Source organism: Eurosta solidaginis, chromosome 2 (genome assembly GCF_040869045.1).
Source record: "Eurosta solidaginis isolate ZX-2024a chromosome 2, ASM4086904v1, whole genome shotgun sequence".
Lineage (NCBI taxonomy): Eukaryota > Metazoa > Arthropoda > Insecta > Diptera > Tephritidae > Eurosta > Eurosta solidaginis.
The window spans coordinates 15,480,012-15,503,855 of NC_090320.1; the positions used below are offsets into that span (position 1 = coordinate 15,480,012).

The following is a 23,844-nucleotide window of genomic DNA, read 5'->3' on the forward strand; positions in this document are numbered from 1 at the left end:
ACTTTTGAATAGGAAATAATATTTACCCTCCGCCTTCGAACTAATAATATTTACACTAAAGCAAGTATTTTTATCCCTTTTCCCATAATTTTTGAACGCATTTCTACAGTTGTAGGTCAAACTAAAGTTTACCGAAATTTTTGGCCCGTTTTTCATTTTAGCTGGCACATTTTTTGATCTGGCACCCGCTTCAGCTGGCGCGAGGGATTTATCTGTGATTATTGCCAGCTCCGTGGTGGCCACCGTGGTGTGATGGTAGCGTGCTCTGCCTACCACACCGTATGCCCTGGGTTCACACCTCGGGCAAAGCAACATCAAAATTTTAGAAATAAGGTTTTTCAATTAGAAGAAAATTTTTCTAAGCGGGGTCGCCCCTCGTCAGTGTTTGGCAAGCGCTCCGGGTGTATTTCTGCCATGAAAAGCTCTCAGTGAAAACTCATCTGCCTTGCAGATGCCGTTCGGAGTCGACATAAAACATGTAGGTCCCGTCCGGCCGATTTGTAGGGAAAATCAATAGGAGCACGACGCAAATTGGAAGAGAAGCTCGGCCTTAGATCTCTTAGGAGGTTATCGCGCCTTACATTTATTTTTTTTATTTATTGCCAGCTCAAATTTGAGATAAATCCCTCGTGAGAGCGAAAAAAATTAGAGAGTTTCGTATCAAGTCATCCTTGCCCTTAACTTGAGAATCGTAGTGTTCTCAACGAAATGCACAATTTTTTATGGTAAAGAATGTTGTTTTAGAAAAAAAATATGGTTCTCAACTTGTACTAAAATGTGACTGTCTAATTGGACTCAACAGCTAGGATTCAATATTGTAGTAGACAAGCACCTTCATATAGTATATTACCAGTGTTAGTAGTTTTGTAAATGCCAAAAGGTTTTGGAGAAATTGTTAATTTTTTACTAAATATTTCATGATAAAGATATTGCTCCGTTATTAATTCAGAATTTGTTTCAATAACGCCGTACTTCAGAGTAATAATCTAAAAAGCCCTATCTCAGAATTTGTTTCAAAACGTTCCATCTGAGAACCATTTCAATACATTTGAAATGTGTAAACACCCTATGTTTATAAACAAATTCTGAGATATGTGATTATGACAACATAAGGGCAAATAACCATGTAGGAAAATGAACCGAGGGAAACCCTGGAATGTGTTTGTACGACATGTGTATCAAATGAAAGGCATTAAAGAGTATTTTATGAGGGAGTGGGCCATAGTTCTATAGGTGGACGCCATTTAGGGATATCGCCTTAAAGGTCGATCATGTTTGACTCTAGAATTTGTTTGTACGATATGGGTATCAAATGAAAGGTGTTAATGAGTATTTTAAAAGGGAGTGATCCTTAGTTCCATAGGTGGACGCTGCTTCGAGATATCGCCATAAAGGTGGACCAGGGGTGACCCTAGAATTTGTTTGTACGATATGGGTATCAAATTAAAGGTATTAATGAGGGTTTTAAAGGGGAGTGGTGGTAGTTGTATAGGTGGTCGCCTTTTCGAGATATCGCCATAAAGGTGGACCAGGGGTGACTCTAGAATGCGTTTGTACAATATGGGTATCAAACGAAAGGTGTTAATGTGTATTTTAAAAGGGAGTGGGCCTTAGTTCTATAGGTGGACGCCTTTTCGAGGTATCGCAAGAAAGGTGGACCAGGGGTGACTCTAGACTTTGTTTGTACGATATGGGTATCAAATGAAAGGTGTTAATGAGTATTTTTAAAAGGGAGTGGGCCTTCGTTCTATAGGTGGTCGCCTTTTCGAGATACCGCCATAAAGGTGGACCAGGGGTGACTCTAGGATATGTTTGTACAATATGGGTATCAAATGAAAGGTGTTAATGAGTATTTTAAAAGGGCGTGGGGCTTAGTTCTATAGGTGGACGCCTTTCCGAGATATCGCCATAAAGGTGGACCAGGGGTGACTCTAGAATGTGTTTGTACGATATTGGTATCAAATTAAAGGTATTAATGAGAGTTTTAAAAGTGGTGGTAGTTGTATATGTGAAGGCGTTTTCCAGATGTCGACCAAAATGTGGACCAGGGTGACCCAGAACATCATCTGTTGGATACCGCTAATTTATTTATATATGTAATACCTGCCAAGATTTCAAGGGTTTTTTATTTCGCCCTGCAGAACTTTTTCATTTTCTTCTACTTAATATGGTAGGTGTCACAACCATTTTACAAAGTTTTTTCTAAAGTTATATTTCGCGTCAATAAACCAATCCAATTACCATTTTTCATCCCTTTTTTCGTATTTGGTATAGAATTATGGCATTTTTTTCATTTTTCGTAATTTTCGATATCGAAAAAGTGGGCGTGGTCATAGTCGGATTTCGTTCATTTTTTATACCAAGATAAAGTGAGTTCAGATAAGTACGTGAACTAAGTTCAGTAAAGATATGTCGATTTTTGCTCAAGTTATCGTGTTAACGGCCATGCGGAAGGGCAGACGGACGACTGTGTATAAAAACTGGGCGTGGCTTCGCCCATTTTCACAGAAAACACTTAACGTCATAAAATCTATGCCCCTACCAAATTTCAAAAGGATTGGTAAATTTTTGTTCAACTTATGGCATTAAAAGTATCCTAGACAAATTAAATGAAAAAGGGCGGCGCCACGCCCATTTTGAAATTTTCTTTTATTTTTGTATTTTGTTGCACCATATCATTACTGGAGTTGAATGTTGACATAATGTATTTATATACTGTAAAGATATTAAATTTTTTGTTAAAATTTTACTTTAAAAATTTTTTTTTTTTAAGTGGGCGTGGTCCTTCTCCGATTTTGCTAATTTTTATTAAGCGTACATATAGTAATAGGAGTAACGTTCCTGCCAAATTTCATCACGATATCTTCAACGACTGCCAAATTACAGCTTGCAAAAGTTTTAAATTACCTTCTTTTAAAAGTGGGCGGTGCCACGCCCATTGTCCAAAATTTTACTAATTTTCTATTCTTCGTCATAAGTTCAACTCACCTACCAGTTTCATTGCTTTATCTGTCTTTGGTAATGAATTATTGCACTTTTTCGGTATTTCGAAATTTTCGATATCGAAAAAGTGGGCGTGTTTATAGTCCGATATCGTTCATTTTAAATAGCGATCTGAGATGAGTGCTCAGGAACCTGCATACCAAATTTCATCAAGATACTTCAAAATTTACTCAAGTTATCGTGTTAACGGACGGACGGACATGGCTCAATCAAATTTTTTTCGATCCTGATGATTTTGATATATGGAAGTCTATATCTATCTCGATTCCTTTATACCTGTACCAACCGTTATCCAATCAAACTTAATATACTCTGTGAGCTCTGCTCAACTGAGTATAACAAATTTAAATCTGATAGGGGGGCCAGTAGTGAAACTGTATAAAAAACAAGTAAGGAAGGTTAAGTTCGGGTGTAACCGAACATTACATACTCAGTTGAGACCTATGGTGACAACATAAGGGCAAATAACCATGTAGGAAAATGAACAGAGGGAAACCCTGGAATGTGTTTGTATGACATGTGTATCAAATAAAAGGCATTAAAGAGTATTTTATGAGGGAGTGGGCCATAGTTCTATAGGTGGACGCCATTTAGGGATATAGCCATAAAGGTGGATCAGGGTTGACTCTAGAATGCGTTTGTACGATATGGGTATCAAATGAAAGGTGTTAATGAGTATTTTAAAAGGGAGTAATCCTTAGTTCCATAGGTGGACGCCGTTTCGAGATATCGCCACAAAGGTGGACCAAGGGTGACTCTAGAATGTGTTTGTACGATATGGGTATCAAATTATAGGTATTAATGAGGGCTTTAAAAGGGAGTGGTGGTTGTTGTATAGGTGGTCGCCTTTTCGAGATATCGCCATAAAGGTGGACCAGGGGTGACTCTAGAATGCGTTTGTACGATATGGGTATCAAATGAAAGGTGTTAATGAGTATTTTAAAAGGGAGTAATCCTTAGTTCCATAGGTGGACGCCGTTTCGAGATATCGCCATAAAGGTGGACCAGGGGTGACCCTAGAATATGTTTGTTCAATATGGGCATCAAACGAATGGTGTTAATGAGTATTTTAAAAGGGAGTGGGCCTTAGTTCTATAGGTGGATGCCGTTTCGAAATATCGCCATAAAGGTGGACCAGGGGTGACTCTAGAATGTGTTTGTACGATATGGGTATCAAATTAAAGGTATTAATGAGGGTTTTAAAAAGGAGTGATGGTTGTTGTATAGGTGGTCGCCTTTTCGAGATATCGCCATAAAGGTGGACCAGGGGTGACTCTAGAATGCGTTTGTACGATATGGGTATCAAATGAAAGGTGTTAATGAGTATTTTAAAAGGGAGTAATCCTTAGTTCCATAGGTGGACGCCGTTTCGAGATATCGCCATAAAGGTGGACCAGGGGTGACCCGAGAATTTGTTTGTACAATATGGGTATCAAAAGAAAGGTGTTAATGAGTATTTTAAAAGGGAGTAATCCTTAGTTCCATAGGTGGACGCCGTTTCGAGATATCGCCATAAAGGTGGAGCAGGGGTGACCCTAGAATTTGTTTGTTCAATATGGGCATCAAACGAATGGTGTTAATGAGTATTTTAAAAGGGAGTGGGCCTTAGTTCTATACGTGGATGCCGTTTCGAAATATCGCCATAAAGGTGGACCAGGGGTGACTCTAGAATGTGTTTGTACGATATGGGTATCAAATTAAAGGTATTAATGAGGGTTTTAAAAAGGAGTGATGGTTGTTGTATAGGTGGTCGCCTTTTCGAGATATAGCCATAAAGGTGGACCAGGGGTGACTCTAGAATGCGTTTGTACGATATGGGTATCAAATGAAAGGTGTTAATGAGTATTTTAAAAGGGAGTAATCCTTAGTTCCATAGGTGGACGCCGTTTCGAGATATCGCCATAAAGGTGGACCAGGGGTGACCCTAGAATTCGTTTGTACAATATGGGAATCAAATGAAAGGTGTTAATGAGTATTTTAAAAGGGCGTGGGACTTAGTTCTATAGGTGGACGTCTTTTCGAGATATCGCCATGAAGGTGGACCAGGGGTGACTCTAGAATAAGTTTGTACGATATGGGTATCAAATTAAAGGTATTAATGAGAGTTTTAAAAGGGAGTGGTGGTAGTTGTATATGTGAAGGCATTTTCCAGATATCGACCAAAATGTGGACCAGGGTGACCCAGACCATCATCTGTTGGATACCGCTAATTTATTTATATATGTAGTACCTGCCAAGATTTTAAGGGTTTTTATTTCGCCCTGCAGAACTTTTTCATTTTCTTCTACTTAATATGGTAGGTGTCACAACCATTTTATAAAGTTTTTTCTAAAGTTATATTTCGCGTCAATAAAACAATCCAATTACCTTACCATGTTTCATCCCTTTTTTCGTATTTGGTATAGAATTATGGCATTTTTTTCATTTTTCGTAATTTTCGATATCGAAAAAGTGGGCGTGGTCATAGTCGGATTTCGTTCATTTATCATACCAAGATAAAGTGAGTTCAAGTAAGCATGTGAACTAAGTTCATTAAAGATATGCCGATTTTTGCTCAAGTTATCGTGTTAACGGCCATGCGGAAGGACAGACGGACGACTGTGTATAAAAACTGGGCGTGGCATCAACGGATTTCGCCCATTTTCACAGAAATCAGTTAACGTCATAAAATCTATGCCCCTACCAAATTTCAAAAGGATTGGTTAATTTTTGTTCAAATTATGGCGTTAAAAGTATCCTAGACAAATTAAATGAAAAAGGGCGGAGCCACGCCCATTTTGAAATTTTCTTTTATTTTTGTATTTTGTTTCACCACATCATTACTGGGGTTGAATGTTGACATAATTTACTTATATACTGTAAAGATATTAAATTTTTTGTTAAAATTTTACTTAAAAAATTTTTTTTTTTAAAAGTAGGCGTGGTCCTTCTCCGATTTTGCTAATTTTTATTAAGCGTACATATAGTAATAGCAGTAACGTTCCTGCCAAAGTTCATCATGATATCTTCAACGACTGCCAAATTACAGCTTGCAAAACTTCTAAATTACCTTCTTTTAAAAGTGGGCGGTGCCACGCCCATTGTCCAAAATTTTACTAATTTTCTATTCTGCGTCATATGTTCAACTCATCTACCAAGTTTCGTCGCTTTATCTGTCTTTTCTAATGAATTATCGCACTTTTTCGGTTTTTCGATATCGAAAAAGTGGGCGTGGTTATAGTCCGATATCGTTCATTTTAAATAGCGATCTGAGATGAGTGCTCAGGAATCTACATACCAAATTTCATCAAGATACCTCGAAATTTACTCAAGTTATCGTGTTAACGGACGGACGGACGGACGGACAATGCTCAATCAAATTTTTTTTCGATCCTGATTATTTTGATATATGGAAGTCTATATCTATCTCGTTTCCTTTATATATGTACAACCAACCGTTATCCAATCAAACTTAATATACTCTGTGAGCTCTGCTCAACTGAGTATAAAAATTAAACCCCTGTTTGCGTTTTCCCAACAAACCAAGACTTTGAATAACACTTGTTTACAAATAAAACAGGCGATACGTATTGAAAGATTATATATGTATGATACATACTATATGCTAGATGAAATTTATTAAATTAAAAATTTTGTATGCTGACCACTCAGAAGTCGTTTTATCCGTAATACAGAGCGATCATCGAAGAAACTTCATCTTTTTTCAGTTATGAAATGAAACGAAGTTCATAAACCTCACGCTACTAGATAAAACGATATAACTCCTCATCGCGGATGCAGATGCTTTCATTTTGTAATGAAAGTAAATGAAGACTGACTACAGAAATGATCCTGTGAAGTATAGTCTTAAAGTTCAAAACGTTCAATATCACATATAACAGGCAAACTATTTATAAAGTAAGTAAGAAGTGAAGTAAAAATATAGAACATTAAAAACAGCATAAAATCGCTAAAAGAAATTTTCATATAGAAATTAGTTAAACAACAACAAAGTATTCATATGCATAGAAACAGTCAAGACGAAAAGGCAAATAAACAAACAGACGCACAAACGCCACACTAGCGCGCTATTAAATTCATTGTGTCTGGCACAGAACAAAAACAGCACGAAGCACTTCAGAACAAATAGCGAATAGCTGTTAACAAGTAGGTAGATAGATGTCACGGCCAAAGGCCCGAAATGTCATCAATGACAGCTTAATCAATGGTTGGTAAGAAATTCGCTCTATCGACTATTTATTAGAGATGCCAGGAATAGTGAATTGACCGAATACCGAATATTCGGCAACGCTGTCGGCCGAAGCGCCGAATATTCGGCACGAAATACATGCTTGTCTGGGCGCGTTAGCTGGATTAAGACAAGTGGACACCTGTTTTCCTGCTTGTACATAACAGATCATGAAATTTTAATAAATCTGACAATGGGAAATATTGGAACAATGTATCAAACTCCTCAAACCATTCGAAGAGATTACAAAAATAACGAGCTCAGGTATCTGTTGCATCTCTGAAGTGATTCCACATGCAGTAAATTTATTAAAATATCTGGGAAAAGCAGAGACAGCTGAGAAAGTACCAAATTTAGTAACAATGAGATCTTCACTGCAAGGCGAGTTTGAAAAGCGATTCAGCTTCGATGAAAAAAACAAATATCTGGTTGCTGCTTTTCTGGATCCTCGCTTCAAACCGTGTTTCCTAAGATTGGTTCAAGCAGAAAGAGCAAGACAAAAAATTCTTCTAGAAGCCCTGAAAATAGTACCGATGACGATTCTTCTCCAATTCGTAGAAAAGAAGCCTGAATGAAAATGATAGGAGTACTGAAATACACGACAGTTTCTGGAACTGCTTTGAGGAAGTTGCTACAGATAATATGCGAAATGCTAATGATGAGGAGAACGTGGAGAAGAATGCTGTGGCAAAGTTTAAAAGTTTGCTAAAGTTTATCTTTCTTCTCCTGGAGACCTTATTTGCTGATGCTGGTAACATTTACGATGAAAAGCATAATCGTTTACTACCCAAAAATGATGAAAAGTTTATTTTTGTCTAACATAACTTACCATTGATCAATTTTAAATACTAAAGTGTTGTAATTTGGAAATAAGTACATAATTTTGAGTAATATAGCGTGTCTTTTTTACATGATATGGTATTCGGTATTCGGCCGAATAATACTTACTATTCGACCGAATACCGAATAGCAAAAAAAGTGGCCGAATTGGCCGAATACCGAATAGTTGCCGAATATTCGTGACAACTCTACTATTTATTCTATATATCGCACACTAACTACAAAAGAGTCACAACTTGAAAAAATGTAAAGGCGTAAAATTTTTTTTACAGTCTATGTTTTCGGAAGCCGATTCGAATACCTTTCCAATGGTACCAAGATCTTTGAAATCGGTTGAGCCATTCCTTATGCGGCAGTTACCCACGAACGTACGTAGAAAAAACGTGTCAGCTGACACGACCTATCTTATGAGTGTGCAATGTAAACGAAAACTCACCGACGTGCAACGCCCGTACGTACGTAGCCCGGAACGTAGAAATCAAAACAATTTTGATTTTTTCCGTAAGAACGTGTCAGCTGATCGCTCTCTCACTAGACAGAGTTGCCTAGTAAACTTTTGTGCGCTAATTTTTGACCGTTTGCAATTTTATGCAAAAAAGCCTAATTAAAGTTTGAAAAATTGTGGAAATAATTCGAAATAATTATGTAAAAGTGCTGATTATAAATATTTAATCTATTTATACTTTTTAATATGTATTCCGGCCTTTTACAATATCAAAAATTAAATTGGAAAAAGTTGATGTTTCCATAAGCATACATGCAAAATGGTCAATGGCAACAGTGCTTATCTGTAAACAATACACACACAAATATGTTATGTACATGTACACAGACGCACACATTGATTCCTACGGGCTTGAGAGTTCGGTCAAACGTGCTTCGTACAACAAACGTCCTTACGTACGGCACACGTCGGTGGGTAACTGCCGCATTAGTTGTCATAGCCCAAAAGTACCTACTACCGTAATTTTTCAAGCATTTTTCACAACTTTAGACACCTGTAATCTATTGCCCGTTTTGCAAAACTCAATATGTACTTTGTTTTCTATCATGTATGAACTATAATGGTATTTTATTTTTCTCTTTGGGTCTTTATACAAATCAGGCTTATTTATATGTGTACATTACAGTGCCTCATTAAAAAGATGTCGAGATTGTTTGTACAAATTATTTGAATTTATTTCATAATTTCGATTACGTTTGAGTGCCCCAGCAAAATATTACTAAAAAAATTTTAAGATTTGCATCCTAGTAAACATTCAGGCTTGATTCACTTTGAGCCCAAGTTGAGCCATAATATATTTCTCAAATATCAAGCGTTGTACCCCGACAACCCCTTAACCAATGATGAATGGATTTGCAACTCTTTGTATCGAGAGAGCGCTGTCAAAATGCACATTTTTTATAACATTTGTCAATGATGCCACTCCAAACAAAAATTAATAGATCTGAATATGGGGATTTTTGACATACATTTCGGCGATTATTTTTCAATCATTTAATAAAATGATAGTCGTAAAATATTCATTTCTTTAAACTTATTTTACAATAATACGACTAGTTAGAGTCAAATATAAACAAATTTAAGTAAAATTTACATTTTGATTAAATTAATTAGTCAAATATTGTAACGCATTTTACTCACAGTGAAAACCATATATTCTTTTGAAATTTCAGTAAATCTGACCTATGATATAATAGCTAACATCATTTAATGGATAGGGCTTATCCTACATGTCTGACGTTCCAGGTTCTGTGGTCAAAATGGACTGGTTCCATCAAGACTTCATATTTACAAAACCTGTTTTTAGTGATAACTTTTGAAAAGGAAATAATATTTACCCTCCGCCTTCGAACTAATAATATTTACACTAAAGCAAGTATTTTTATCCCTTTTCCAATAATTTTTGAACGCATTTCTACAGTTGTAGGTCAAACTAAAGTTTACCGAAATTTTTGGCCCGTTTTTCATTTTAGCTGGCACATTTTTTGATCTGGCACCCGCCTCAGCTGGCGCGAGGGATTTATCTGTGATTATTGCCAGCTCCGTGGTGGCCACCGTGGTGTGATGGTAGCGTGCTCCGCCTACCACACCGTATGCCCTGGGTTCACACCTCGGGCAAAGCAACATCAAAATTTTAGAAATAAGGTTTTTCAATTAGAAGAAAATTTTTCTAAGCGAGGTCGCCCCTCGGCAGTGTTTGGCAAGCGCTCCGGGTGTATTTCTGCCATGAAAAGCTCTCAGTGAAAACTCATCTGCCTTGCAGATGCCGTTCGGAGTCGGCATAAAACATGTAGGTCCCGTCCGGCAGATTTGTAGGGAAAATCAATAGGAGCACGACGCAAATTGGAAGAGAAGCTCGGCCTTATATCTCTTCGGAGGTTATCGCGCCTTACATTTATTTTTTTTATTTATTGCCAGCTCAAATTTGAGATAAATCCCTCGTGAGAGCGCAAAAAATTAGAGAGTTTCGTATCAAGTCATCCTTGCCCTTAACTTGAGAATCGTAGTGTTCTCAACGAAATGCACAATTTTTTATGGTAAAGAATGTTGTTTTAGAAAAAAAAAAATATGGTTCTCAACTTGTACTAAAATGTGACTGTCTAATTGGACTCAACAGCTAGGATTCAATATTGTAGTAGACAAGCACCTTCATATAGTATATTACCAGTGTTAGTAGTTTTGTAAATGCCAAAAGGTGCTTTTGAAAAATATGCTGGTATACTTTTTGAAAGATATTTAGAGATAAAGAGATTTCGAACTGGCAGGGTAGTCGACTAGATTGCACAAAAAAAAGCCTAGAGCTTTTAATTCAGGCTTTGACTTTGACACAGGAGCTCAGCTTGGCTCCGGTATTGATACAAATGTATTGCATTTTACCTATGTATTTTGAATCTTCGGAAAGCTCTTTTCCGTTTAAGTATTCACAGAATTGTTCTGGATAAACCTTTTATTTAGAATATTCCGAACACAATCCTTTGATCCTACCTCACGCGGCCTAAATATTTTAAATGTACATATACATAAACAATATACCAATAATAAAAACGATTATTAACGATATGAACTAATGACATTTTTACATGAGTTGATTTTCTAGTTGACTTTTTGAAATTCAACCACAAATTTTAACTTTGTTTTTTAGGTTTCGATGTTCGTTGGTTTACGGGGGTACATGATTCTTTATTGTCATTCAATTTCCTTTGTTCAGCCACACTAGTAGATCCTGGTTTATTTAATAAATTTAAGGAAGTTTTCGTAAAATTTTATAACGTTTTCATAAAATCATAAAAATAATACTTAGCAATTATGTAGTTACGTCTAATCTGGAAAATTTAAATTGTTTGCCTCCTAGTTTTACTAATAATTTTTTTTTTCATAAATTTGCAAAGAAACATTAGTTAATGGATGCCAATTCGATTTGGGATGATGGCTGCTGTCAAAAATTTTGTCAACCGAGCAAATCTTTAGTGATTGAATCATGACGCCAATCGATCTTTTGTATTTACATCAATTTAAATTTTTTTCTGTAAAATTTATAAATTTTTTTAAGATTGGAGAATAATTTCAAACTTATGTTAAGGATCGACTTCAAAACCAAAGTAGGAGATGAACTCGTGTACTATATATTTCAATTTACTTCTGCACGACAAAGTTGCACCATCTTTAAAATAACGAAACAAATCGAATTTGTTTAAAAAGTAGTTTTTGAAAAAAAAAGAACAAAAAAAAAAAAACACCTTAGATGATATATGCGTGAACGTCAAGTATTGAAAGCCTAGGAAAATGTCCTTTCGACATGAGAAGTGCTAGTTCGATAGCTTTAAGCCAAAATTATCTAAAAACTAGGCGCAATAAATCCAAGATGGCTTGGGCAGAAAATGTTTTCAATAACATTGGTCTTTCTTGGAAACTCTAGATATAAGTCAAATTTCGAACAGGCACTATTCCCATAACTGTCGATGTAGCACACCTGAGCACCAACCACAACAAATGCTAGAGGAATAATTCAATAACTTAATGCCCAATAGTGGCGAGATATTAGTTTTTGTCCTGGTAGAATATATAATAATCTGACTGTGAAGCCAAGTTATATAGAACAATACCCATAAATAGGCAAGCTTGTGCTTTCAATTCTTGAACCTGTCCAGGGATCCTTGGAATGCAAGTGCATTTATTTCGACAGTATTTTCTTTTAAGAAGAAGATTACTTGTACTTGAAATTCTTGTAAAACGGGCTCCAAATATTAGACAAAGTGTATCATATAGTTTATCTAGCCAGGGCATAGGGGATGTGTGTTTTTACTTAGATTCCAAGGTCAGCTTTGTTTTTACTCGGAAATACGATCTAAAACATTTCTTCAGTCCGTTTCATGATATTTAAGGATAGTATGGTATAACGAATTAAAAAGTTAATATCAGTAGGTATATGAATCATAATTTACAAGCTCTATAGAATTACAAGCTACAAATGAGCAAAATACAGTCTTCGTAATTTGGAATATCAATTTTGATTACAGGCCTAATCAGCTAAGCGAGTAATGCATTCAGATTTTTACAAACAGCTTAGTCTTTTTCTTTTTTTCTATAAAAAAAACAACGTCTAACAACAAAGCACCCTAATGTACATCCATACTTGTTACTTCCGATGTAAAAAAAAAATATATATAATGCCACTAATGAGACTTGAATATTTAATTAAACAACCTAATATAAGGCGATACCGTAATCTTATCTAAATAATATACATATAAATAAAATATGTAGTTTACATAAATGTATGCCAAATTACCCTGTATGAATATTTTTAATAAGTTAACAGGCAAACGTTGAAATAAATGTACAAAATTAGTTTGCATGAAAAATTAACAACATTGACCCTGTACATATACAACTGAAATCGAACAACTTAAATATAAAGCTCAAGCGTTAATCACACGCGACCCTGTTGCGATCAAGTTCATCAGCTGTTCATCAAGCATATGGCGTTGGCATACAAATATGGTATTGAATGGCATACTGAACATTAGAGCGTATCATTAATAAAAAAGGAAAATGTGCCAGGTTATTGTTGTTATGTTAACTGGGCTCGAATACTCCCTGGAGATTGCAAAAATTAAAACAAATTTTTTCCCCACCCTGCAAAAAACAGTGAAATAATATTTTTCTTCATAACTTATCTAATTGATAATTCATTGCAATGAGTGATACATTGTTGTAAAAGTGTTCAATCAGGGCACAATTCGTCCTAAGGAGTCATTAACACCTCATATTCAGCTTTTACATTTTTAGTATTTATCACAGTGCGAAAGTGAAAATCGAAAATTAGAAACAGAAAACAGAGAAACTTTGCTGCTTCTACAGAATGCTGTTGTTGTTGTTGTTGCTGCTGTAGTGAACAAATGCGGTTACACTGAAATGACAGCCCTTGGTCGGGAAAAATCCAGAGTCGCTCCGGTACATAGAACCGGCTGCCTTGGGAAGCGTCTACAGAATGTCGAAAATTTATTTTTTATATTTCTTCAACTCTGCATAAGGAATTGTACAATATCGAGGGAAACATATTTAACTTTTTACAGGTTTCATTTGACTGATTTTGGTCGAGTACAACAAAGAGTTTGTATAGGGGTTCATAAATCTTTCAGATGCTTGAAGGATCATCGAATGATATCATTGCAGGGCCCATTCGTTGGCTTAAGCAGTTTTTAAACTTTTTTTGCGTTTTTGAATTCCTTTTAGTTTAAATTTCAAACTTAACTGAACAATAAGACTAAAATCTTAAAATGGTTTTAAAACAATCCAAAAATTTAAAACAAAAACTAAAAATGGAAGCTTGTAGACATTTTCGGTTTTAAAATGAAATCAAATCCTTAAACTTTCTAATGGAAATTTAGCAAAAAAAAGTTTTGTTTGTATTATTTTGTGGATTGGTATAGAGAACGGCTTTGATCCAGAGAAATTCGAGTTAAAAAAGTTTTGGATTGCGTCTAACAAATACTAACAAAATATAGTTCAAAGAGTGAGATCACTCGCTAAACGTCGCTATCCATTTACAGCCAACGTTTTTATTGCGCATACGAGGATGAACCGATAAAACGCTAATTTAAGAAATGAAAAAATTCTTCTTAGCTAGGCCTTAATTAAAAGCTAAAGACTACAGCAAATAATGTAACAGCGTTGGTACACGAAGCTACTTAATTGTGTTATATCAAGCAGTTAAAAAATTCTAGACTTAGAATTGAACTTCCATCTTGGCGCTGCACCTTCTGGCTTAAACAGATACAATACGTCACTAACTTGGCGGACAAGGAATAATCGATAAGCAACGTATCAGTCATCGCATCCGTCATACTTTGCCGACTTTCGACATACGTTATACGTCAGCTACGTCACATATGTTGCACTTTTTCTTTGGCGTTTATAGTACACGATACGCAAAAATAGTGTTTAAAATTAAAAACTATTAGTCGACAAACTATTGTTATTTTGATAATGAAGTCTAAAAATGTATTGCTTAATAAAATTATTTACGACAGTCGTAATGTCTTATTTTATTCCAAGTACGTGCTGTCAGTGGAAAATTACGAACGTATTGTATCTGTTTAAGCCATTCCGCGTTTTGGGATAGGTTAGGTTGAACTGGCCAATAAATAAAGATCGCTTAATTACTAAACGTGTCTATTGTTTCACAGAATTCGTTTGACGCTCGAACAAAAGGTTTTTTCGGGCAGATCTACACTCAGAGTGCTTGCTAAATCACGCGACCCCACTTCGAAAAACTTTCTTCTAATTGAAAAAACTTGTTTCTAAAATTTTGATGTTGCTTTGCCCGAGGCGTATTTTAATACTAAAGAAAAAACTAGTAAGGAAGTCTAAGTTCGGGTGAAACCGAAAATTACATACCCAACTGTACACTTGAAATGCTTTTGTTTGTTTTGTGTGCTTAATAATGTTACAAGGCTGCGCAATAATACATATACACATGGTTCTATTATGAACTAATTTTCGTTTAAAAGAAGCAAAAAGGATACAGAGCCTAACACCAATGACCTTGAGCCGGTAATAATGCAGTTTTCCTTCAGATATGGGGATTTCCCCACTGTTTATTTTAAAATAAAGATATAACAGAACAATAAACATAAACACACAAGTGCCACTCTACTAAAAAGCGGTATTACAAAAAAAGGGCAGGGTTATTAGCGAAAGTTTCCGCTAAGATATAGCTTATTATTTTCGTCTAAGACTCTTTTAAAAATCTTTTATATAAAAGTGACCATGGTCTTTAACCGATCTCGCTCATTTTTTCTAGAAATATTTCCTGCTATAGGGAAAATTTGTGTACCCAATTTTATTACGATCCGTTAATTTTTCTTCGAGTTATGGCTTCCGAAACATAGAAAATTGCTTAGTCATAACAGGGGCGATGCCACGCCCATTTCTTAAATTTGAAGTTTTTCCTATTTATTGTTATAAATCCACGTGATATTGACAATTGATATAAAGCTCCTTTTTGCAAAGATATTGCTTATTTTATTCGTCCACGACCCTTTTAAAAGTCTTTTATATTATAGTGGGCGTGGTCCTTAACCGATTTCGTTAATTTTTCTTTAAAGCCTTATAGTAAAGGCAACCTCTCTGCCGAATTTTGTTACGATAGGTTTAACGTTTTTTGATTTATGATTAATAATATTTGTAAAATTGATTTTATCACAAGTGGGCGGTGCCACCCCCATTTAAAAATTTTTTTCAAATTTTTATCAAGAGTCAATATCAGTTCACACGTCAAGTTTCAACATTCTAGGTGTATTATTTACTAAATAATCAGGTTTTTTGTGTTTTCCAAAATGTTATATATATGTATAAAAAAGTCCACTTTTTATCATCCGATTTCGTTCATTTTCAATACCAATCTATTCTGGGTCCAGATAATCTCAAATAAAAAAGAAGATATCTCAATATTTACTCAAGTTATCGTGTTAACGGACGAACATGGCTCAATCAAATTTTTTTTCGATACTTATGATTTTGATATATGGAAGTCTATATCTATCTCGATTCCTTTATACCTGTACAACCAACCATTATCCAATCAAAGTTATAATACCGTGTGTACAAGTACAGCTGGGTATAACAAAGCACTGACACATCTACATAAATGTATGCCGAAAAATGTCCTCTTAGCAAGGAAAATAAAGATGATATTTCGCCCTAAAAAGATTGGTTTTTTATAGGGTTCCTTTTTTAGACTGTCGCATGGGTCTCTTTAAATTTTTCTTTAATTTTTAAGGGCTAACTGTTCCACCCTCATTGGTGTTGATATTATTGACTTTTAAGCCAGTGATGAGTTCATAGGTTTTTGTTAGACTCATTTATATGTATACTGGATAGTTGTATGTACTCGGAACGACGTCATCGAATTACCTTTCGGTTTATACTCGTATTATGCTTTTGTGAATTTTTTATGTTTACGTTATAGGTAGCTGTTAGATATTTGCAAAAAACCGTGTTTTTAACACAATTTGTTTTTTCCATATTTTTTTTCAAGATAAATACATATGTACACATGTATTTTGCGTTTTTATGAGACTATGTCATAATATACGCAACTGTTTAAATGTGATCTTTGTTAACACCTTTGATTTAAATGGCTCTTTATTTTTAATTAGAGTAGTTACTACTTAGATCACTTAACTATCTAAAACTGGTCCATTGGTTAGTTTTCAAAATTTCATATCTCATCTAGAGCAAGAACACAACACTCTTGGCTCCCTACAAGAAATAACTTTACTCGATGGAGTAACACGCAAAATTAGCACATCATGAATTACGTTGGCTTCACTATGGATCATACTCAAGCAAACGGTACAAAAATCAAATTCGTTCAGTACTGACCGGAAAATTTATTTAATAAATAAAATTGATAGCGTTGTTATTGTTTATCTCGGCCATTTAAAGTGTTTAAGAAAACATTTTCGAAAGCATCATCATCATTATTTGGCATCCCTTTTCGCGATAACTGACGCCAATCGTGAGCACCACTAAGATCAAGCTCTCCTTCATCTATCTCTCCCAACGCAGTGGATATCTGTTCTTCTTCTGCTTTCAAAATACGGGTGTCGACAAATATATTTCCTTGCCCGGAGCGTCTTCGGCAACTCGTATAATATGACGCAGCGAGCGGAGAATTTTGGGTTTTATTCGTTGCCCTCTCTTTAAATTTGCGTAAAGTTCATACTACTCATTATTATACCTATTCGATACTCGGAGCCGGCAACACGAACAGGCCAATTAATCTTTCGAAAATATTTACTCTTGAACACTCTAAAGGCCATCTCATATTCACTGACTTTTGTTCGTCGAGAAAGGACTTAACATTTCAATTGCCTGCTCAGTCCAAAGTAGCATCTGTTGGAAAGCGTTATTCGTTTGATTTCTAAGCTGACATGGTTTTCGCTGTTAATTAAAGTCCTTAATAGTCTCAAATTGATGTACGAAGTTATATGTTTGTTTAATTGTGTTATTATTTGTTTTTCTTCAATATTGTTGGATTGAATCGGTTTATTTTGTAGTCCCGGACGGTTTTTGTAATTTTCGTTGAAGTTGTTGTCGTATGTTAAGCCCTATTCCGCCAGACTTCTTGAGCACCCTTGGTCGATACTCTAGCCTTTCCTTTTTGTGAAAGTGTATTAGCAATGAGATCAATAAACTACGAAAAGAGCGTTACTGTTGCTCGTTCGTAGGCATTGAATTATTATTACGTATACGTTTAAAAGTTTGATCCTAAATCTGAAAATTTTTGCTATACATATATGACCAAACCAAATTTGATTTAAAATTTAGATTTTACTGTTCTTCCTGAAAAATAGAGAAGTCTCTAATTGTAGTTATATAAAAAGAAAAATCTAGTGGGCCGTAGCCTATTTTCTATCCGACGTGCCCCTGATTGCAGTAGCGTCACTTTTAGCAGTAAGTTTAAACTTTCGGATTTTTTTTAAACCAGAAGTATATACATAGGTATAAGTTTTTATATTTTTAGATTTTTGAATATTTTTGGTTTGGTTTCAAAGCCAGAAGTGTCTAAAGTTTCCACTTTTCGATTTTGCAAAGTTATTTGGTTTTGTTTTAAACAGTTTTGAAAATCTAGATTTATTGGTCAGTTCGGTTTACATTTTAAACTAAATAAAAGTAAAAAAATGCAGTAGTAAATGGAGAGGTTTCTAATTTAGGTCAAAAAAGTTTGAGAAATTGCTTAAGCCGATGAATGATTTAAAATTTTGGATCAAAACGTGTAGGTTAGTCTTGTCCTAAAAACCCAGTCCTTGTCAACACGGGACCACTTTGAGAACCACTGCGTAAATACTTGTGGTGTTTCAGTGACAAGTTAATGCTTACTCGTGCTTTTTGACGTACAATGAAATCATCAACAATGCGCGACAGCAACAAAAAAAAACAATAAAAAACTTAATTGTTTAATCAATTTTGCTGTTCGTTCCTCATTCGTCATTAGTAAATAAAAAGGTATACAAAATACAAAAATTTGTACACGAACTAAAGTTGAAAAAAAAAATAATAAACTAGTAACTGCGTCGAAAATGCGGAATAAGTAAATAAATAATAAACAATAACAAATTGGAAGGAAACGAGTGATAAAACAAATAAGGGACTGATTCGGGAATGTTTTCGCATTCAATGCCGCATTCTTTTTAGGGATAATTTCCGAACTATTTCGGTGTTATTTAAGGATTGTTTCCGGATCATTTTGGGGCTATATCCTACACTTTTCGATATTGTACTCGTTTCGTTTTGCGTCTATTTCGAGATAATTTGAGACCTGAAAACAGGTTCATAATACTTAATAATAATACTTAATATAAATAATTTATAGATCATATCATATATCAATAGGTCGGGGAACAAGCCATTTTGGAACTAAGGTATAAAAAAGTTTAACTTTTGGAAAAAATAACTTTCACGAAAATTTAAGTTTTGTTTTCCTCATGCGGATGGAGCTAGGATTTATATAACAAAAAAAGCAAAGATTGTGATAACAAAAATACAAGAAAATAAGCTTAGATTTTTTCATTAATTAACAAAGAGTTAGCGAAAATTATTTGTTTGCCTTTTATTCTGCAGATTAATTTCAATCAGCTGATTCATCAGCTAACGAAGTAGATATGTATAAAATAAGTCAATAAAAATATTTGTCATTACTCAGTCAACTGCATAGGGATGTTCCATCGTTACGGGTGGACAATTGGCAATATTTAATTTTTGTTAAAGCATTCTGATAAAAACGGCTGGAGATTTAAGGTTCTAATTGGTTGAGACAATTGACATTCCGTCAGCACTGTTATGTAAAAGCACTTACATTATCTTAGCATATATGCAAATTATAATAAGTTTTATTATTGTCACGGGTGGGACAAAAAAAAACGCTATCCGTTAATGATCTTATATATTATAAAAGCTCTGCGGATATATGAGTTGGTTTTTTTTAACACTTGTATGTAGGCTTGTTAGTAACTCTCTAGGCTAGTCTAGCAAAGGAGAGTTAGACCCATTTAGCTGTAATTATTGACGACTCGCGACAGTGGTTAAATAACTCGCAACAAAAGGAGTTGTGCTTAATAGCGGAGATCCGAACCTTTGTGCTACGTTTTTTAAACTATATTTATTACTTGAATACTTTAAGATATACGAACATTTGGGGAATCAAACGCTGTAAAAGTAATAAATTTTTCTTAAATGATTTTATGATTATAATCAAATATACTAGTGTCACGGGTGCGACAGCAGTTGTCACGGGTAGGACGTTTTCGAATTAAAAGCATTTAATACACTTTTTTATAGTAAATAAAGTATTCTAAAGGTTAAAAATATGGTTAATGTCATGAAATCATTTCATGGCCTACAAAAAATTGAGTCTCGAAAAATTTTAAGAATTTTCACTCTAAATCGTTGACTGAGATTCAAGCGCCATGAAAAAACCTACTTCATAGATGTCGTATTTTGTTTTAAACTTTCTACTTGACGTAATTAGTTGATATCACTATTAGGACTATAGGGCGTATTAGTAATGCCTACTCATTTCTAACAACTGTTTCTGCCTGGTTGTCACGGGTGGGACATACTTCATTCTTGAATAATTCCTTAACAACCTCGAAGAAGTAAAAACTGAACTGAATTGTTGGTTATATTTCAAACGAGTTTCTTACATTGTATAACAAGTTTGAAATAAAAGAACGACTTGCAAAATAACAACTTCCAACTGTTTTTGTCACTGGTGAGGCAAAGCTAATACCGCCCTATAAATCAAATAATAGGAAAACAGGGTTTTTATAATTTGGTATTTGAATCAGCTTCATTAATTAAATATGAGTTACGGTAGTTATTTTTCTTATTAATCACTCGAGTGGTAAATCACAAATCGTTTGACAGCTTTTTCAAAACGAACCATTTCAACTTAATTAAAATCGTTAATTAGGCACTTTTACTTGAAGCGTAAAAAAGGTATTGAAAATTAGTTTTAAGCTTAAATTTAATATTTTTGGGTTGATTGAAGATTTTAACAACAATAGTATCAACACCGTCTCCAGTTTTATAAGAAAAATTATCGTCGCCCCAAGGTTCACTTTCTTATGGAACCTCCCCATAGTAAATTTCGCAATTATTTGTAAACATTGCAAATATAAAATGAGAATAGCGTATGCAACTACAGCGCTACTAATGATATACGTCAACTCAATATTAGTAAGCAAAATAAACCACAAAGTATGTACATACTTTGAATAAATGAAAAATGACGACTCGTGTACAGGTAACCAGGTGCTAAATACATCTAAGATAGAAGTGCGAGGTTCAAGCGCAAAGTTGTGTAGGGGTGGAATGAAGAAGACGATATGCATTTGAGCTTTATAATCAAGTATGAAATAAATACGTAAATACTGCGGTTTGTAAATACATTTGCATGTAAATTGTTCATACAGAACTTAAATTAATAGTGTCACGGATATTACCACCCCTAAGTTATCCCATCACTAAGGCGATGCTAAGGCCATGCCAAGCAGTATTTACGTTAATAATCAAATCAAGTATACACATATATAAGGCAGCCCAGAGAGATGTCACACACAGATGCATTTACTTATACGGCTATGTGCGCGCGAGAGACTGTAAACTACAAACATTCACATCAATAATTCAATCTTTATGTGTTTACATAAACGAATAAATAATTGCGTCTACACATATGTACGTATACGAGCAGCGGAGCGGCAATGCACAAACACATGCATATATCTTATCTCAGTGGTCACAAGAGAGGGCAATAATTTGTGCACGTAGTTGTGGCTGGCGATTTTGTAGCCGAAACAACTAGTAACTTCTGGAAATCGAAGAGCCTAGAAGTATGCAGCGTAAACTATAAAAGCGGTGCAGGCGAGTAAGAAGTAATTCAGTTTGATTTGAATTGTCAAGCAGTTACGAGTAAGACGATATCTAGCGAGCAATAGCACTATTATTTTGAAAGTCAGTTTCCTTTAAGATATCAGTTTGGTTATTAAGCTATTCGTTGCACAGTTTGAGTGTTATTGTGAAGTATTTTAATAAAGGCCATTTTTCCGTTATTCAATATTGGAGTTATTTATTCAACAGTTTAGTGATTCGAACTTAGCAGAGGATTGCAAATAAGAGGATTTGCAAGTAAATTCGTTACAATTGGTGTCAGAAGAGGAATTGTTGAATAAATTCCGGAGGGCAACAAGGACATGACAAAGTTCAGTGAATTGAAGATCCAGCAACTAAAGAAGGAGTTGGAGAGCCGTGGATTGAATACAAGCGGCGTTAAACTTGAACTTCAGGCACGGCTACGAGAGGCAATGGAAGCAGAAGGAATTGATGTGGAAGAGTATGTCTTTCACCTTGATGGGGAGGAGACAACAAAAATTGAAGAGAAAAACGAAACATCGCAGACGGTTACCAGCACAGATTTGAACATGATTTTGGCTGCAATATCTGCTCAAACATCGACAGTGGTTTCTCAACTGGAATCGCAAAAGACAGATATAACATCTCAACTGGCATCTCAACTAGAAGAACAGAAAACGTATATGTCATCACAGATGGAATCCCAAGAGACACGAATAACATCGAAGATTGAAGCACAAGAAACGCGAATGTCAGAAATGTCGACACAGATTACATCCAAGATGGAAACGCAATTGGAAGAACAGAAGACATATATGGCATCCCAACTGGAATCGCAGGAGACACGCATAACATCAAAGATGGAAGAACAAGAGGAGCGCTTATCATTGCAGGTGGCACAAATGTCTTCACAGTTAGAAGCACAGGAAGCAAGGGTAACATCAAAGCTGGAAGCGCAGGATGCAAAAATCGCTCAATTTCAGGCAGAAGTCGATGATTTGAAGGGTCGTATGGAGCAGTTACAATTAAATCGTCCAGCAGTTTCAGCGAGTAATTCAAAGGTAAAAACACCATCCTTTGACGGTTCTGTTCCTTTCCAGGTCTTTAAGCTACAGTTTGAGAAGACCGCAGCAGTGAACAACTGGAATGCGGAAGATAAAGTTGCTGCACTGTTCGTGGCATTGAAGGGGCCAGCAGCGGAAATTCTACAGACGATTCCCGAAGGAGAGCGGAACAATTATGAAGCATTGATGGCTGCTGTAGAACGACGTTATGGAAGCGAACATAGAAAACAGATATTCCAAATTGAGTTGCAAAACCGCTACCAAAAAGCAAATGAGACATTGCAAGAGTTTGCTTCAGATGTTGAAAGGTTGGCTCATCTCGCAAATGCGGACGCACCCGTGGAATACACCGAGAGGGTAAAAATCCAGAGTTTTATAAATGGCATACGAGACGTGGAAACGAAGCGAGCCACATACGCGAACCCAAAGCCAACATTCGCAGAAACGGTGTCACAAGCTCTGATTCAGGAAACGGCGTCGCTTCTGTGTAAGCCAGTTTTCAAAGCACGCCGTGTGGAAGTAGAAAGGCCAGAGTGGGTAGACGCAATATTGGAGGCACTGAAAGGATCGCAAAAGCGAAGTGAAAAAGTTATCAAATGCTTCAAATGCGGGAAGTCCGGTCACATAGCACGTCATTGCGATGTTGGTCTTAATAGTTCCAACAATGTGGGTGGCCATAAACGCAAAGCTGGAGGAGATGAGCAAGAGCGAGTAAGAGGTAGAGAGCTAGATCCAGCTGTTGAATGTCCTGTGATATCTGTGTCGCAAATCGGAAGGAAATCAAGCAGTCTTACCGTCAGAGGGAATGTGGATGGTAAAGAGCGTGTACTGACTGTAGATACGGGGGCATCTCATTCCTTGATTCGATCTGATTTGGTCTACAGGAGAGTAAAGTCATTACCTGGAGCAAGGTTGCGTACGGTAACAGGCGAATATAATCAAGTCCAAGGCGAAGTGGTATGTGAGGTATTAATTGGAAAAGTCATGGTTCTACACAAATTCGTTGTGGCGGAGATCGTTGATGAAGTCATATTGGGAGTGGACTTCTTGGTTGACCATGACGTCAGGATCGATATGCGGAGGAAAATTATGCGCTATAAGAACCAGGACATACCACTTAACTTTAGTTTGGGAAAAGGGTTCAGCAGTAATCGGGTACTGGTGGAAAAGACTCGACAAAGACCACGAAAGTCAAAGGCAAAGGTTGATAGATCGAATGGGCCAAATAAATCAAAATCAAAAGTACCTACGAGAGAAACACTGGCATTGACAAAACCTAAAAG

At 35.6% G+C, this 23,844-nt stretch overlaps 1 protein-coding gene and 1 non-coding gene across 5 annotated transcripts in view; both read right to left on the reverse strand.

Annotated features, from left to right (window-relative positions):
- Atg18b (Autophagy-related 18b) overlaps window positions 1-23,844 on the reverse strand; it is a 51,548-nt gene that overhangs the window by 18,185 nt on the left and 9,519 nt on the right. The window lies entirely within an intron of this gene.
- Window positions 6,646-6,851, reverse strand: LOC137242940 (small nucleolar RNA U3). The gene has a single exon (XR_010950410.1). It is a non-coding gene; the product is annotated as a small nucleolar RNA U3 (small nucleolar RNA).